We start from the raw sequence: 18015 nt of genomic DNA on the forward strand, positions 1-18015 counted from the left end.
GCATCTGCTAAATGACTGAAATGTAAAATGAGTGCACACAGGAACGCAACCACACATTAACGCATATCCACTAATGTTCCTGGCCTTTTCCTGGCGTCCAAGCATCCCATCACGACACATCATGCAGAAAATAGACAACATGCAATTAGAGTCAGGGATACAACGTGTGTACACAGCATGAAGTGCCTGGAAGTTTACAGAAATAACCCCCTGCCACCAGATGTTTCCCCAGGTACTTAGGGCCACATCCTTACCCGGAACTCTGTCTCGTATATCATGCATTGATGTCAATGAGGGATTTCGAGATACACATTACAGTCCAAAGTTAGGCTTCAGCCCTTACAGTCTTAAATACGCTTCTAGACCCCCCCCCCCCCCCCCCCCCCCCCCGATTCTCATCCAAACACAGTCACATTCAAGCCCCACAATGAGGCATTACTAATCGCAACAGTTTTATGAGGTGTCCTTGTTCAATCTCCCATTCCCGTTCCCCCTCACTCTCCCCCTCTCTCCCCACTGGGTTCAAAATGTCACAAAGTGAATTCAATCAGGCATTGGGGAAGTCCGTGGGTTTGGGTGGGGTTCGGGAGGCCAAGTACAAAACCCAGTCTGACAGGACCTTGTCTTCACACCCAGACACCATGTTGGCTCCAAGCACCACACTCAAAGTGGAGTTATTTGCATGCAGATTTCACAATGGTCTCAATGTACTGCCCGAGCTCTTTCTAAAATGGTCTGAAGGTCTAGCTTCTCAGCAAGTGTCCTCATATAGGCCTTAGTGGAAAACAGAAATGGTGAGATATTCTGGCATGTACTGTCTGTAATGTCACTGGGGAGAAAGTGGATCAAATAAAAATGAGTGCCATGGTTCTGCGACATCTAACTGTTCAACTTCAACCCAAGTTACAGTACTGAGATTGAATTAACTACTTTACTTTTTCAAATTGTTTATTTTCAAACTGTTATATTGTCAACTGAGAAAATGACTTGACTGGACTTGGAATGGTCCAACAAATGATGCACTAAAAACATAGCCTAATGTCTTGGTCTCCGGAAAAATTATCTTATTGACCCATTTGGCAAGCCTAGGTGCTGCATGCAGCATATCAAACACATGTAGGTCAGACCCAGTCAAAACCCACTGAGGAACACTGATTCCCTATGAACAAACTGTCCCACCCAGAAACAAAGCAGGTCTTACAAATACATTTTCCCCAATTATACTACTTTTCCATTGGTCACTGTAGCAGTACGTTTAAGGTCTGATGCCTATAGCTGTCAGTCACATTGAATTCCAGTAAATGGCTTTAGTGAGACCAGGGTTTCTCCATGTTTTTTTTCTTAAGTGGGGTGCAAAGGTCCCAGAAGCAACACCCAGAACTGGTACTATAAAATGTTAAATCAACCCTTTAGAGACAAAAGCTATTATCTGACAATCCACCATTCCAAGAGCATAATTATTTGCTCAAATCGCTGAGTAACTGCAGATCAGCATAATCGGTAGATTTCTGAAACTTCCAAACTGAAAAGATACTGGTTTACAGAGGCAAAGGTGAGACTGAACCATTTGCCTTCTTCACAACAGTAGCAATTCAAGCCTCCAGATGTTTGATTTTCATACCTCCAGTAAAAAGACCAGATGTCAGCTATCCGCAGTTGTCTAAAACCACACTCCAAAACCTGTTTATTAGTCAGTTATTTCCTTTACTGGTGCAAATTACACTTATTCACCAACATCTTTATTTCAAGTTTATGGAGGACAATAGGGACAGCTGATCTGTGGGAAAACCTTATCTTCTCCAGATCCAAGACCAAGACCTCAAAGTAAAGCTGAGAATCATACTGTATATCCAGACACAATACTTTTACTTAGTTAACGTCAATGTGTTGTTATACATTTAAGGTAAACCATTAAGTTCAATCATATTACATGTAATATGACATAATACATATTACTTATTACAAGACACTTAAAAGTTGGCTTTGGATGAAGAAATGCATATCAAATGTTCATGCGCAATTGCAATTTTCACTCTGTGAAATTGTGAAGGTTAAGGTTTCAGATAAGTAGAGCTCCAATTCACCTCATTTGTAAATGTGATTGGAGCTCTGTCTGTGTGTTGATGAGACTCTTTTTCCCAAAGGACATTGCCAAAATAGAGATATAACACAACACTAACTACAGGGCAATACAGAAAGTATATTCCATGAAACAAACTATGAGAACTGAGTGATAGCTTACTTCTCAGTGTCAAACAGATCTTTCACTGTGAATAATGTAAATTAATTAAACCAACTGAACATCAGCAACTATAGAGTTATGACATGCATTAAAGGGATACTTTGGGATTTTGGCAATGAGGACCTTTATCTAGGACCTTTATCCGACTCCCCAGAGTCAGATGAACTTGTAGATACTATTTTTATGTGTCCAGTATGAAGGAAGTTACGAGGTAGTTTCGCAAGCCAACGCTAACTAGCATTAGTGCAATGACTGGAAGTCTATGGGTTTCTGCTAGTATGGGTATCTGCTAGCATGCTAGCAGATACCCATAGACTGCCAGCCATTGCGCTAAAGCTAGTTAGCAATTGCGCTAGTGCTAGTTAGCAACTTCCTTCAAACAGCACTCGGAGACCTAAAAATGGCATCCACGAGTTCATCTGACTCTGAGGAAGTAGATAAACGGCCTCATTGCCAAAATTCCGAATTATCCCTTTAAGTGTTTCCAAAAGTGGCCTTGGGTAAATTGTTAGAAGCAGCTGATTGCACTTTACGTGGGAATAAACAGCATCTCAAGGCACTAGATTCAATTAGTAAATAGGCTCTCTCCCCAGACCTTGTTAGAGAGTTGACATGGGTATTTTTAGCAAAACTTTTTATTCTGCATTTCTCACACACTGTATATAGTGTAGGGACTCAATATAATATCCAAGATAGATTCATTATAATGAAAGCCCATTAAGCAGTATGTTCCTACTCATTTAAATAAAATGTTCTCTCCAGGACAACCAGTCCTTTTTTAGAATGGTGTGTCAATCTCCAAGTTGGCCGAGTGCAACTGGAGAAGGAACATAGATGTCACAGATACGGCCGAGGCTGCCCCTCCTCCTCGTTCGGGCAGGCTTCGGCGGTCGTCGTCACCGGAGTACTAGCTGCCACCGATCGATGTTTCTGTGTCTCACTAGTTCTGTCTGTATTGTTCACACCTGTTACTCATTAGGCTTATTCGTTTCCCTATATTACCTCTGTTTTCCCTCCTGAGTGTGTGCGTGACTGTTCTTTGTTACGTCGTCTGTTGAGCTGTTGTTTTTGCTCTTCCCTGCGTGGAGGGTTTGCTGTGTTTACTTGGAGTCAAGTAAAGCCATTTATTCTCAGTTCTGTGTCCTGCGCCTGATTCCGTTTCCCCACTGCACCCAGACGCTGACAGAATCACGCACCCGTTATGGAGTCAGCAGGCACGCCCGATCCCAGCGCTTCGGTGGAGGAACGCATCCACCAGCACGCGACCATGCTGCAGCGACTAGGTTCGGCTCTGGATCAAGTGATCCACACCATGGATCGATGGGAGAGGGTTGGGTTTTCTACACCTCCTTCGCCGATTTCTCTTCCATCCAGATCCTCTACCCCTGGGTCCAGTGGTCTTCGGCTCTCGCTCCCAAGGGAATACGATGGGACAGCTACCGGGTGTAAGGGTTTCCTGCTCCAGGTGGAACTTTACCTGGCCACCATCCACCCAGCTCCCTCGGGATACGAGAGCGTGTCCGCCCTCATCTCCTGTCTGTCGGGCAGAGCCCTGGAATGGGCCAACGCGGAGTGGGGTGGAATAGACGCTGAGTCCGTTCGTTATGAGGACTTTACCCGCCATTTCCGGGCAGTATTGGATCATCCGCCTGAGGGGAGAGTGGCGGGGTAGCGTCTGTTTCACCTCAGCCAGGGAATGAGGAGCGCACAGGAATACGCCCTGGATTTCAGGACACTGGCAGCCAGCGCGGGATGGAACGAGAGGGCCCTGATTGATCACTACCGATGCAGTCTACGGGAGGACGTTCGTCGGGAGCTGGCCTGCAGGGACACTAATCTTAACCTGGACCAGCTGGTAGATTTATCGATCCGGCTGGATAACCTGTTGGCTACCCGCGGACGTCCAGATCAGGGTCCGTCCAGTCCATCCCCCAGCACTTCCGAGTCCACACCTATAGAGCTTGGAAGTGCTGATGCGGAGAGACCGAGCAAGGGGGTGGTCTCCTGCACCAACTGTGGCCGCAGAGGACACACTGCGGGCCGGTGCAGGAGAAGACCCTCATGGAATCGAGGCAGCAGGCAGGGTTCTGGGGGATCATCCCAGGTGAGTAGGCACCCAACTCACCCAGAGCTCCCTGTTGCTCACATGATGATTAATGTTATTTTCCCTGAGTTTTCCCCACATTCCCAGCATAGGGCGCTCGTAGATTCCGGCGCAGCTGGGAATTTCATGGACAGATTGGTTGCGCATAGATTAGGGATTGCTATATTGCCGTTAGATGTGCCCTTCCCCATACGTGCCCTAGATAGTCGCCCATTAGGGTCAGGTATGGTTAGGGAGGTCACAGCTCCACTTCGGATGGAGACACAGGGGGGTCATGAGGAGAGAATTAGTCTCTTCCTTATTGATACCCCTGCGTTTCCCGTGGTGCTGGGCCTTCCCTGGCTAGCCACCCATGACCCAAGTATTTTGTGGCAACAGAGGGCTCTTAAGGGATGGTCACCTCAGTGCTCGGGAAGGTGTGTAGGTGTTTCCTTAGGGGCAACCACGGTGAAGAGTCCAAACCATGTCTCCCCAATGTACATTCCCTCAGAATATTCCGATTTGGCTCTCGCCTTCTGTAAAAGGAAGGCGACTCAATTACCACCCCATCGACGAGGGGATTGTACGATAGATCTCCGTGAGGGTGCTGCACTTCCCAGGAGTAATGTGTATCCTCTGTCACAGGAGGAGACGGTGGCTATGGAGACATATGTCACCGAATCTCTGGGACAGAGATACATTCGGCCCTCCACTTCCCCTGCCTCCTCGAGTTTCTTTTTTGTGAAGAAAAAGGATGGAGGTTTACGCCCGTGCATTGACTATCGAGGTCTAAATCAGATAACCGTAAAATACAGCTATCCTCTTCCTCTCATTGCTAGTATGACGGAGTCATTGCACGGGGCACGCTACTTCACAAAATTGGACCTCAGGAGCGCGTACAATCTGATCCGTATCCGGGAGGGGGACGAGTGGAAGACGGCATTTAGTACCACCTCTGGTCACTATGAGTACCTCGTCATGCCGTATGGGTTGATGAATGCTCCCTCAGTCTTTCAATCCTTTGTCGATGAGATTTTCAGGGACCTGCATGGACAGGGTGTAGTGGTGTATATAGATGATATTCTCATATACTCCGCTACACGCGACGAGCATGTGACCCTGGTGCGCAAGGTGCTTGGTAGACTGTTGGAGCAAGACCTGTACGTTAAGGCTGAGAAATGTCTGTTCTTCAGACAGTCCGTCTCCTTCTTAGGATACCGCTTGTCAGAGTCAGGGGTCGAGATGGAGTGTGACCGCATTTCAGCCGTGCGTAATTGGCCGACTCCTACCACGGTAAAGGAGGTGCAGCGATTTTTGGGTTTTGCCAACTACTACCAGAGATTTATCCGGGGCTTTGGCCAGGTAGCAGCTCCCATAACCTCTTTGCTAAAGGGCGGTTCGGTGCGCCTGCAGTGGTCAGCGGAGGCGAACAGGGCTTTTGGTCAGCTGAAGGCGCTGTTCACCACGGCTCCCGTGCTGGCTCATCCGGATCCGTCCTTGCAATTCATAGTCGAGGTGGACGCGTCCGAGGTGGGGATAGGAGCTGTACTGTCTCAGCGCTCGGGTACGCCTCCCAAACTCCGCCCCTGTGCTTTCTTCTCGAAGAAGCTCAGCCCGGCGGAGCAAAACTACGACGTGGGGGATCGGGAGCTGTTAGCTGTTGTGAAAGCTCTTAAGGTGTGGAGACATTGGCTTGAGGGGGCTAAACACCCTTTTCTCATTTTGACTGAGTACATTCGGACGGAGTACATTCGGACGGAACGTACGCACGATCCACTGGACACTGGGGGGAGTGGGCTCCGTGCGTAACGCTCGCTCGATGTCCGCGTCAACCTCCCATACCACCGGCGCCACCAGACAAGAAGCCGGAAGTATGGGAGTAGGCTCCCTGGTCCGATACTCTGTGTCATATTTCCACCTGCCCATTGGTATGGGAGGTTGACGCGGACATCGAGCGAGCGTTACGCACGGAGCCCACTCCCCCCAGTGTCCAGTGGATCGTGCGTACGTTCCGTCCGAATGTACTCCGAAGAAAGCACAGGGGCGGAGTTTGGGAGGCGTACCCGAGCGCTGAGACAGTACAGCTCCTATCCCCACCTCGGACGCGTCCACCTCGACTATGAATTGCAAGGACGGATCCGGATGAGCCAGCACGGGAGCCGTGGTGAACAGCGCCTTCAGCTGACCAAAAGCCCTGTTCGCCTCCGCTGACCACTGCAGGCGCACCGAACCGGGACCACCCATACGTAAAAATGTATGCACACATGACTGTAAGTCGCTTTGGATAAAAGCGTCTGCTAAATGGCATATTATTATTATTATTATCATATAGCCGGGACAGAGCATCTGCCTTAGCATTCTGGTAAACCTGGAGTACATTCGGGCAGCGAGGAGACTGAATCCTCGTCAGGCAAGGTGGGCCATGTTTTTCACGCGTTTTGTGTTCACCCTATCGTATAGTCCAGGTTCCCAGAATGTTAAGGCAGATGCTCTGTCCCGGCTATATGACTCAGAGGATCGGACCAGGGAGCCTACTCCCATACTTCCGGCTTCTTGTCTGGTGGCGCCGGTGGTATGGGAGGTTGACGCGGACATCGAGCGAGCGTTACGCACGGAGCCCACTCCCCCCCAGTGTCCAGTGGATCGTGCGTACGTTCCGTCCGAGGTTCGCTATCGTTTGATTTATTGGCCTCACACGTCACCTTCTTCTGGCCATCCTGGCATTGGTCGGACAGTGCGCTGTCTTAGTGGGAAGTACTGGTGGCCCACTTTAGCTCAGGACGTGAGGGTTTATGTTTCTTCCTGTTCGGTGTGCGCTCAGTGCAAGGCACCTAGACACCTGCCCAGAGGTAAATTACAACCTCTCCCCGTTCTACAGCGGCCGTGGTCACACCTATCGGTGGACTTTGTTACAGATCTTCCTCCGTCACAGGGTAACACCACGATCCTGGTCGTTGTGGATCGGTTTTCTAAGTCCTGTCGTCTCATTCCTTTGCCCAGTCTCCCTACTGCCCTACAGACCGCAGAGGCCCTGTTCACACACGTCTTCCGGGCACTACGGGGTGCCTGAGGATATAGTGTCTGATCGGGGTCCCCAGTTCACATCGAGGGTCTGGAAGGCTTTTATGGACCATCTGGGGGTCTCGGTCAGCCTGACCTCAGGTTTTCACCCCGAGAGTAATGGGCAGGTGGAAAGAGTAAACCAGGATGTGGGTAGGTTTCTGAGGTCGTATTGCCAGGACCGGCAGGGGGATTGGTCAGTTTACATCCCCTGGGCAGAAATGGCACAAAATTCCCTCCGCCACTCCTCCACTGACCTGTCTCCCTTTCAGTGTGTATTAGGTTACCAGCCGGTCCTGGCACCGTGGCATCAGAGCCAGATCGAGGCTCCTGCGGTGGATGAATGGTTTCGGCGCTCGGAGGAGACATGGAACGCTGCCCATGTACGCCTGCAAAGGGCGATTAGGAGAAAGAAGGCGAGTACCGACCGCCACCGCAGTGAGGCTCCGGTTTATGCACCGGGGGACCGGGTCTGGCTCTCGACCCGAAACCTGCCCCTTCGCCTGCCCTGCCGGAAGCTGGGTCTGCGGTTTGTGGGGCCCTTTAAAGTCCTGAGGAGGTTGAACGAGGTTTGTTATAGGTTACAGCTCACCCCTGATTACCGTATTAACCCCTCGTTCCATGTGTCTCTCCTCAGGCCGGTGGTAGCTGGTCCGCTCCAGGAGTCCGAGGTGCGGGAGGTTCCTCCGCCCCCATTGGACATTGAGGGGGCACCGGCGTACTCGGTCCGTTCCATCATGGATTCGAGGCGTCGGGTTGGAGGCCTGCAGTATCTCGTGGAGTGGGAGGGGTATGGTCCGGAGGAACGGAGCTGGGTTCCCAAGAGGGCCATCCTCGAACCCTCCTTGTTAAGGGAGTTCCATCGTCGCCATCCGACTCGCCCTGCTCCGCGTCCTCCTGGCCGTCCCCGAGGCCGGTGTCGACGCACGGCTGGAGCCGCGCGTCGGGGGGGGGGGGGGGGGGGGTACTGTCACGGATACGGCCGAGGCTGCCCCTCCTCCTCGTTCGGGCAGGCTTCGGCGGTCGTTGTCACCGGAGTACTAGCTGCCACCGATCGATGTTTATGTGTCTCACTAGTTATGTCTGTATTGTTCACACCTGTTACTCATTAGGCTTATTAGTTTCCCTATATTACCTCTGTTTTCCCTCCTGAGTGTGTGCGTGATTGTTCTTTGTTACGTCGTCTGTTGAGCTGTTGTTTTTGCTCTTCCCTGCGTGGAGGGTTTGCTGTGTTTACTTGGAGTCAAGTAAAGCCATTTATTCTCAGTTCTGTGTCCTGCGCCTGATTCCGTTTCCCCACTGCACCCAGACGCTGACAATAGAAATGTTTCTTCACAAACTCTAAATGTAACTTCTAACAATCTAATTTTTTCTTTAGGGGTGCAAATTAGAAACCCACTACAATAAGAAAACATGTCTGAATACGGAAAGTGCCAACTTCCATTTTCAAAGTAGGGTTGCATGCTACTTATGGTTGAATGCCTCTACTATTACACACTAACACTTTATGCTAATTGCTGCCTGAGAAATGCTTGAACTTTCTAAGAGAAATTAACCATTTATATGTACATATCTCCCTATTGGTCAGAGCTAGAGTTCCTATTACCTTTTCATTATTCACTTTTTTATCTCAACGTGGCCTTCTGCAATTCAGTTGTGTTTATTACTACTAACCCCTGTAATTCATCTGGTTTGTACCTAGATAAACTTGTTTTTGGAGCTCTAGCTTAAATATCAATAGCTTGTAGGAACAATTCACCAAATGCTAACTCCTCCAATGTCAGAAACAGCCAAGTGGAGGCCTTCTTCTGTGGAATATTGGACCCATTTGCATCATCAACAATTAACAATATGGCCGCTGTAGTGAATGATGGAGATGCAAAAGAAAGACCTCTCTATGGGAGATGGAGCCAACTTAACCATGGGGATGTAGACATCAAAGCCACAGAAGGCCTTGATCAAAGGAGCTGATTGTACTGCTAGTATTCAGGGACGGTCAAACCTCAAGTAGCCTTGAATGAATAAGTCAATAGTCTAACTCAATCAAACAATGAACAAATCTCTCTGCAGATTGGATATTCAAGGTGAATGAAAGGTAAAGGGAACAGGTAGAGAAGAAAACAAAACATTTACCATGATGGCATCAAGGTTGGGGAATATAGTCCTATATATTACAGAATATAATACAATTTTTCTCGTTTTGCTAGACGCTGAGAATGTCCTCAGCATCAGACAGTTTCACTGCCACCACAACATTTATGGTGCTTCTATTTTTGACGGACACTGTAAGTCATACCCAAGTGTACAGTTGCAGGACCTGACCATATCCCCTCTGTGAGCTCATCCATGTTGTTGAAAGCTTAACACATTAACATCTAACACGCGTAATTGTTGTGATTTGCTACAATGAATCTCAAGATATATATAGCAGAACAAGACATCAGTCACTGATCCTCAAAGGGGTTGACAGCGGGCATGAGCAAGTGCTTTAGCTGCTGTCAATCTGAGAAGGGCAATTTCATCTCTTATTAAAGCCTTTAAACCCACTTTTTTGTTTTCTTTCCACATTGCGTTTTGGTTAAACATCCAACTGCCAACTTACCAAAAACAGAGACTTTTAACCATTAATATTGTCTTGGATAGGAGGATGTTCACATTGTTATGAAGCTGTTTAGTATAGATACTTACTTACAACAACAAAGGTTAAATATGACATTTTACTAAAATGTTCAAATAGATCTCAGGAGGAAATATTGCTTTCAATAACAGTTTGAAAAGCATTTACTTGATGGTGGAAAAATGTGGAGGCAGTGAATTCATGCTTAAACATGCTTAAACATAAATACTTACACTCTAAAACTTGTCACATAAAACTGTTTGCATATTCTAAGAGACAACAGAAAAAAATACACTTATATTTTAACCCTGGAGGCTACTGTAACGGCACAACAAGTCAATGCATTTATCCTATGTACAGTAGAGGCCTCTTGTTTGGACAGATATTTGCTGCTCAAATATGATTAATTCTGTCTTACATCCAACCTTAGCTTGGATCATTTATTTCCCACATAACCAGTTCCCATATGTCTGTGAAATTGTTAATTATGTTTATCTGTATATTGTTGAAGAAATGAACTAGCCTGCATCAATGGTTTATGTTCCATTTAAAATATAAACAAACAGATTTAGAAATATACATCATGAACATGAATCATAGGTCCCATGTAGCTCAGTTGGTAGAGCATGGCGTTTGCAACGCCAGGGTTGTGGGTTCGATTCCCACGGGGGGCCAGTATGAAAAAGTATGAAAATGTATGTACTCACTAACTGTAAGTCGCTCTGGATAAGAGCGTCTGCTAAATGACTAAAATGTCAAATGTAATGAACCAGTATGTTCTTGTAGATGAACAACATTTTGTCATCTTACAATTAACATTTCAAAGAAAGCCTGATAGTTCACAACGTGAATTCACAATGAACGCATATGGAAGTTACAAAACAATGGTTCAATGAATCCGACTGGCAATAAGCCAGTTTAAATCATAGAATCACATGACAGACAACATGGGGATGGTTAGCAATCAAGTGGATGAATTACAGTCTGGATAAGCCATGTCTGGGGTACAACTCACCCCACCATTTGAAAATCAACTGATCACAACATGCCAATTCCACGAAGCTGTGATTCATTTAGTAATCCCCATATCACAATGTGATTATGTGTGTTATTGTGAGGCAAGACACAACTTCCTTGTCCTCCATAGAGTGAATACAATTGCCAGCACATTTTTTTACATTTACATTTTAGTAATTTAGCAGATGCTCTTATCCAGAGCGATTTACAGTTAGTGAGTGCATACATTTTCATACTGCACCACAGACTGTTGCCCTAATGGGGGATGTGCTCAGGGGTGTGGGGCAGTTAACTGACAATGGAGTATTTTCATACCATGTCATGTCTTATTGTTTGATGATGACTTTGTTTAGCTAAAACTCCAAATATGTTTTGCTTGGGGGAGAAAAGGTTATTTGACTTCCTGGGTGGATTATAATCTCAAATGTACTTGTCTAAATCTAATGTCACTAATCAACAGACATCCAGCCTCCTTTAACACCTTCATAACAGCTTTATAACACCATTCTATGCATTCAGTAGCCTATAAATCTATGAAGTAATACTTTAACAGTTATCTTGCATGGGGTATGTCAATTTCTCTCTCTTCTCAGGACTATACTCACTCTGAAAATGTATAATACATTTTAGTTAAATTCAAACAGCTGTTCTTGGACTAGCCCAGTTTTGCTCAAATGGGGCTATTGGTGGACATGACGATACTGTCTTTATGCACACATAGGATATTAATTGTGGCTGTTCATGTGCTGTCTCTGAACAGTGAGCTAAATAAATGCACAACTTTATGACCAATTATTTGTATATACATGATTGGTCATGACATACACAAATATAACCGTATAGTTCCATGTTTTCAACTCTGGAAGATTGTTCGCTACAGATTTTTCAGAATACAGTTGGTTACAGAAAAATGTACGTAGGGATATGATGGTCTTCGTATGGGTCGGTAACACCCACAACTATCTGAACACTAGTTTCAATGCACTAAATCAAAAACGCACACAATATGTTATGTAGGCCTACGTAAAAAGGAAAAGAGATGGAAATCAATCAAGGCATGGTTCCATACGGTTGATAGAGCGGCAACTTTACCTGTACCCTTTGCTTTTACGCAAATGTTGAGCCCCCTTGATAGACTATCGTTCGAGGAATATGTAGTGCATGCAATAATGTATCACTGAAATGAGTGTCTTACCTTAAATAGTAGACTTTCTAAGGCTTTCTTTCAAATTTCACTATAATTTCTCCGGGCATTCTTGGTAATAAAGTTAGGGAGGAAGGAAAAACATGCCACCCCTTGCGCTTTTCCACTCTTCAAAAGGTTTATGAGTCAATGATAGACAGGCGAATCATCCAATCGGTGCTAGGGGATGTGTGGCCAATAGAAGAAGTAGGAGATAGAAAGGGTGGGAAGTTTTTTATACCTCAGTGGAAGTGACTGATGGTACTTATTATCATGTTATTGCCATAATATAAAGCCTTTTTGAATACGTTTCAAAAAATTAAAATAAACGTTGCATATTTATCACAATATCTAAAAAGTGGGTTTGTGGCAAAAAGTATTGAGTCATAATTGGGCAAAACATTTTTTGTCATGTTGTAGTTGGCCTAGACTAGTGCCAGATATCAATAAGAAAACTATTTATTTTTAGAAAAAGAACGTAAGCTATTATTGTTTTGCCAACAAATCTTCTTTGTAAGTTTGATAAAAATGGCGAAAGTTTAAAATGTAGTCTCTGAAGTGTAAAATATACTTTATTTATTTGAACAAAGATGTGTTCATGTTTCCCTTCAAGCTATTTAGTGCATAGTGGAATGTTTTGCCATTACGTTAGCTTGTGATAACTGTATATATAAAAAAAGAAAAATATACAGGTATCTGGTCAAATACCAATGTGAATCAGAACACATTGGAAAGACTGCATAGGAAAGGATATTGCCTTGATTTGCCATGAATAGGATTAATATGTTCTGCTCAATAGAATTATCTATTTAGAACGATCATGCCTTCATAATAAAGAATAATACACTGAACAGTAAGGTTTTGTTGCTATGAATTACTTTTGCATGATGTTTTTATTCCATGTTAATCAATTGTGTTAACTTCAAAGCATTCATAGGATCTCTGCCCTATTACAAGTCATTTTGAGGTGACTGTAATAGGACATTGAATCAGAATCAGGAAACTTTACAGCCATGCAACAAACGTTACTAGGAATTTATCTTGGTGTGTTGGCTCAGAACAAAAACATCATCAGATCAACGTCGATACAGATAGACATCACATCAATACAGATATACAATATAACACTGTAGAAACCACCATTCACACAATACATTCACAGGAATGTCCCCAATGTGAGGTAATGTAATGAGGTAAGTGGTGCATGTGCGCGTAGAAAGCACGTGGAGGGCAGGAGTGTTTAGGATAAAAGCGATTGAAATACTTCCCGCGTTAGAATGCAAAGATGTTGGAAGGGGAATGTCACCTTAATATTTAGCATTCCTATAATCCCTGGTCAGTATAGTGTGTGTGTGTGTGTACGCGCGAGCATGCATGTGTTTATGTACAGCAGAATCCAGGAACATGAGAAACAACAGTTAGATTTGTTATGAGCATCATTCTTGTACTTGTAGCTGTTCCTTTCTGCTGACCAGCAGTTTTTTTAAATTACAAACAGAAACAGCTATTACAGATGTTATGTTTTCCAGACAGCAGTTAGTATTTTATTGTTCATTGCTAGTTACAAAAACTCAGTAACTGGGAATAAAATGTAAGTCTGACAGTATTTGTTCAAAGAAATCTACGCTGAACTATAATCTATAAAGAATTAACCAAGTCTAGGCTTCGCAGAGTAAGAATGAACCAAGTCTGCTTCGCAAAGTGGGAGGGTAAACTTCAATGCCTTCACTCATCATGTCAACACGTCTTACAATTTCCCCTATTGACCTGGCTGCAACAATATGGCCTAACAGTGGAGGGCACTATTGCATTACAGTTACTGCATTTCTCAGTTAGATTTGACAATGCTCTACTGACTGACCAGTAAAACCTCTAAGGGTAGGGTTAAAATAAATCTGGTCACTGAAGGAAATATTGTTCCATTTTACACGAGCGTGACAGAGGGAACAGTGCTTGACAATCACACATGTAGCTGACCAAAGTTTTGAAAATGCCTTCCCTGGTCTGTCATGTACATTGAAAATATCTTCGCTTTGATGAATCAGCAGAATGTGTCTTTAAGTAAGAGAGACATCAGCCATGTTAGAGAGCATTAATTTTGCTCAGTTGCTGATCGACGACTGAGCAGACTGACTGATCTACAAATAATAATGAGTAGTTATTTAGGATGAAAGGTGATTTGTAGATCCGTCAGTCTGCTGTCACCAACTGCAGTGTAGTCAATCTCTGACATGACCACTATTTTCTATCAGGGTTTTTACTGCTGAAATAGACTGAAGGTGCCAAAAATATGCTTTGGCACATGCAAGGACAAGGCTAAAAGTGGGAGAAAGGGGATAACAGGGTGAGCACACAGATAGCGCTCCTTCTCTGTGATTTAGAGAAACCAAGCCAGTGACACTTATGGGAGATTGGTTAAATGGAAATTTCACCATTATTCAACTTCATATTCATCATCTCCAGCCCCACCCTAACATCAACATATGTGAAAATTGCATGTTTCTATCTTTTGTAGTAACAAATATAGATGTTTCCAATTACATATGTTGATGTTGGGGTGGTGCTGGAGATGATGAAATGTCCCTTTAAAATCCCATCATCACTGTTGCTATGGAGTGAGTATACATGTTGAACATTATTGTTGAGTCATTATGTTGAGCCATATACATTTTCCTCTAGCTGTGTGTCAACAGGTTTGGGCATCATGATTTCCTTTCAGTTGAAAAACAGCATTTTTTTTTCTATTTGTGAGAAGTGACTTAGTGACCTTCTGTAAAGTTCATCAGTGATGGTTCATTAGTCATACTACAAAATGACAGGCAGTGGGGCTTGGGCAAACAAGCACTGATTAATATTGATATAATTAATAAAGCATATTAAAAAAATCCCCTGGGGATGTCGTGTTGTGTCAACATCCTGAGGAGGAACAGGAGGCTGTTTTTATTGCTCCATTTCTAGGTTAGTGTGACTCTTCCTTGGTATGGGACCAGGGGTAAAACTGGCGAGCACAACATGACATTGACACAATTTAACAACAACAACCACTGGCAGAGTGTGAGGATCCATGAGAGAATGACACAACAAGTGATAAATCACTTGTCAGTTACTAACTTCTACAGTTAATATCTCACTTTAAAATGTCCCTTCCATGTTTAATCACAGTTATGTGTGTCAGTTGAGTAATACAATTAATGTAGGCCACTGTCTAGTTTCCCATGTTTTTTTATTTCCAGGGTTCCTTCTACCAAACAATTAGATTAGTTGCGCTTCACAGTTTCATTTTGAGCCATAAAGTCCATGTCTGTTTATTCTTACATCTATGCTCAGAGTGAAACCTAAAATGTTTTGAGTGCGAAAATACTAACATAATATTTATCTCCCAGATCCTTAGTTCATCGACCTCTGTGGTGGAGTGGAGGATGCCAGAGAATGGGGACAGGATGAGTGTTGTGGCTTTTCCTCCAGGTCAGAAGCTGACCCCAGGTTGATGGCCACCGCAGAATAGAGAACTCCCAGGAGATGGAGATCCCTGGGGTTACTGTCGGACATTTAGCTGAGGTCACTCTCTGACTGATTACCTTTCAGTGAGCCATGATAACATAGCTAGCTTCCACTCTACTGTTCTCTGAGAGGCTAAATTACAACAATTACTAGTCATAATAACCTTATCAGTTGACCTCTCTATTTATTTTTCCATTCCTGGGTGCCCCCTTGCCCTGAGACATGGCTGTAGGAGTCTAGCCATGTCTCAGGGCAAGCGGACCCTTACAGATGTAGGATCTAAATTTGATCACTATTTTCTTGCTGAGAATTTGCAATGCAAACTTGTAGTGTATTCAAGGTTTAAAAAGGCTTCTAAAGTTTGTAATTTCCACTTTACAATATCAGACTTGATTTGCCCATAACGAAAAATTTATCATCCCCTACAAAACAATTACATTAATTATAATCCACATTTCCTGTTACTGCAGGATTATTGTCCTGCTGTAGCAAACTGGCTCAAATTAAGATCCTACATCTGAAGGAGGTTGCATGTTTTTGTTTGGTTCACCGAGACCCTTTCATTAGTTGAATCAGGTGTGTTAGTACTGGCCTAGAACACAAATGTGCATCTCCAGGAATGGAATGCGAAACATTGTTATGTTATGTAAGGCCCTTATTGTCTATACAAGCTGCAGAAGACATTAGAGATAGCCTATCTAAAGGAGATAAAGCTTAGTGTGGGTGAAGGTTGTATGGGTGAAGGTTGTATGGGTGAAGGTTGTATGGGTGACGGTTGTATGGGTGAAGGTTGTATGGGTGAAGGTTGTATGGGTAAAGGTTGTATGGGTGAAGGTTGTATGGGTGAAGGTTGTATGGGTGAAGGTTGTATGGGTGAATGTTGTATGGGGGCTTGCCATTGTCTAACCCCTCAGGTTGGCACAGTATGTTATTGAATATATCCAAAGTGATATTGTTTCTCTCATCTTATAACAGTAGTTGTTTTAGCAGTGTAAGGCCTATGTAAATAACAGGCCTGATGTGTTTCTTGAAAAAATATATATTTATGTAACACTTCGATTTCCTCCTAATTGTGATTCACGGATGATATATACACATAAATGATGATTACGTAGTTGATTTTGTCCTAAAAAAACGGTAAGAGGATGACCATTGGGAACAGTTGGCATTGTTGTTTCCTAACGGACTCAGATTTTCCATGAGTGCTCTATCCTCAGCTATGTAATAATGAAACTGCTTGCAAGGAAACCAATGTGAGCAATTACTGTATGACTGGCAACTGGATTATCTCACTCTCTTTCCCCTGCCATAAGCATCAAACAAGCTCACTCTGTCATTAGATTCCAGACTCTAAACTACCACCAACAACTATGGCCCAAACTTCTTCTTTGGAAAACACCTTTTCCATGTGGCCTGTAAATTAGCCAAAGGGATGACAAGGAATATATGCATATTATTCTATAAATTCAGGGGAGTTCTTAGTTATAATTTCATCTGCTAAAAGTTGATGCCTAATGGCAGAAAAAAAGCACTAGGGTCTTTGTATGTCACTCCTTGTCCTATCAATAAGTCATAAAATAATTTGCCTGTTGTGTACTGTACTATCAAGAGAAATCGTGTCGTATCCTACCTACTGTAAGATAAGAAACCAGTCATTTTTAAGGACATGCTAAAGTACGAAATGGAGAGGAAAACATGTTTGTTGTCCTGGTAAAAGGGCTCAGAGTATTGGATTTGACGCCATAGGGTGGGACAGACAGGAAGTTATTTTAAACACCCGAATTAGTTGGTATTAGAGCATGTACAAGGTGAACATAGTCATGTTAAAACCCCCTAGAGTTGATGTCCGCGCCTCCCCTGAAATCTAATTAACATAATATAAAAAGCTGTCTGTTTAAGATATATATTTTTTTGCATGGGCTGCGTCTCAATCCACCGCATCCGCCAATGGCGGCCTTACGTTTCTCCGGTGGAAGGTGGGCGATCTACAACGGTGTTTGTCAGACCATGAAACATCCCAAAAATCGGTCTTCTCACTAAAACGTCTGTAGTGTCTGAACGGTTTGGCCTACAAAACTAATATGACCCCTCTATGGAAAGGTGACTCGTTTGTTTTGCTGAAGGACGCCCACAAGACTCGTCTGAAGGTAGCCCAGTACCAGTAAAAAAAAAGAATCTAAGTATATGGTAGTTTAATGCCAATTTTTGTTTGTTAAATATGGGTAAAAAAAATACAAAATAATTTTCTGATCTTTCTTATCTCTCTCAGATACAGGACACACACTTTAAAACAAACGTCCTTTTGATTTATT

The 18015-nt window shown here is 44.0% G+C and overlaps 1 protein-coding gene across 1 annotated transcript in view; it reads right to left on the reverse strand.

The window, feature by feature from the left end:
- The window catches only part of LOC311136799 (KN motif and ankyrin repeat domain-containing protein 3-like), a 38080-nt gene extending 25763 nt beyond the window's left edge, over positions 1-12317 (reverse strand). The window contains exon 1 of the mRNA XM_084171079.1: positions 12215-12317. The gene's annotated coding sequence lies outside the window, so the exon portion shown is untranslated. The remainder of the gene's footprint in view (positions 1-12214) is intronic.
- Positions 12318-18015: the final 5698 nt, after the last annotated feature.

Source organism: Coregonus lavaretus (genome assembly GCF_964263955.1).
Source record: "Coregonus lavaretus genome assembly, chromosome: 11".
NCBI classification, from domain to species: domain Eukaryota; kingdom Metazoa; phylum Chordata; class Actinopteri; order Salmoniformes; family Salmonidae; genus Coregonus; species Coregonus lavaretus.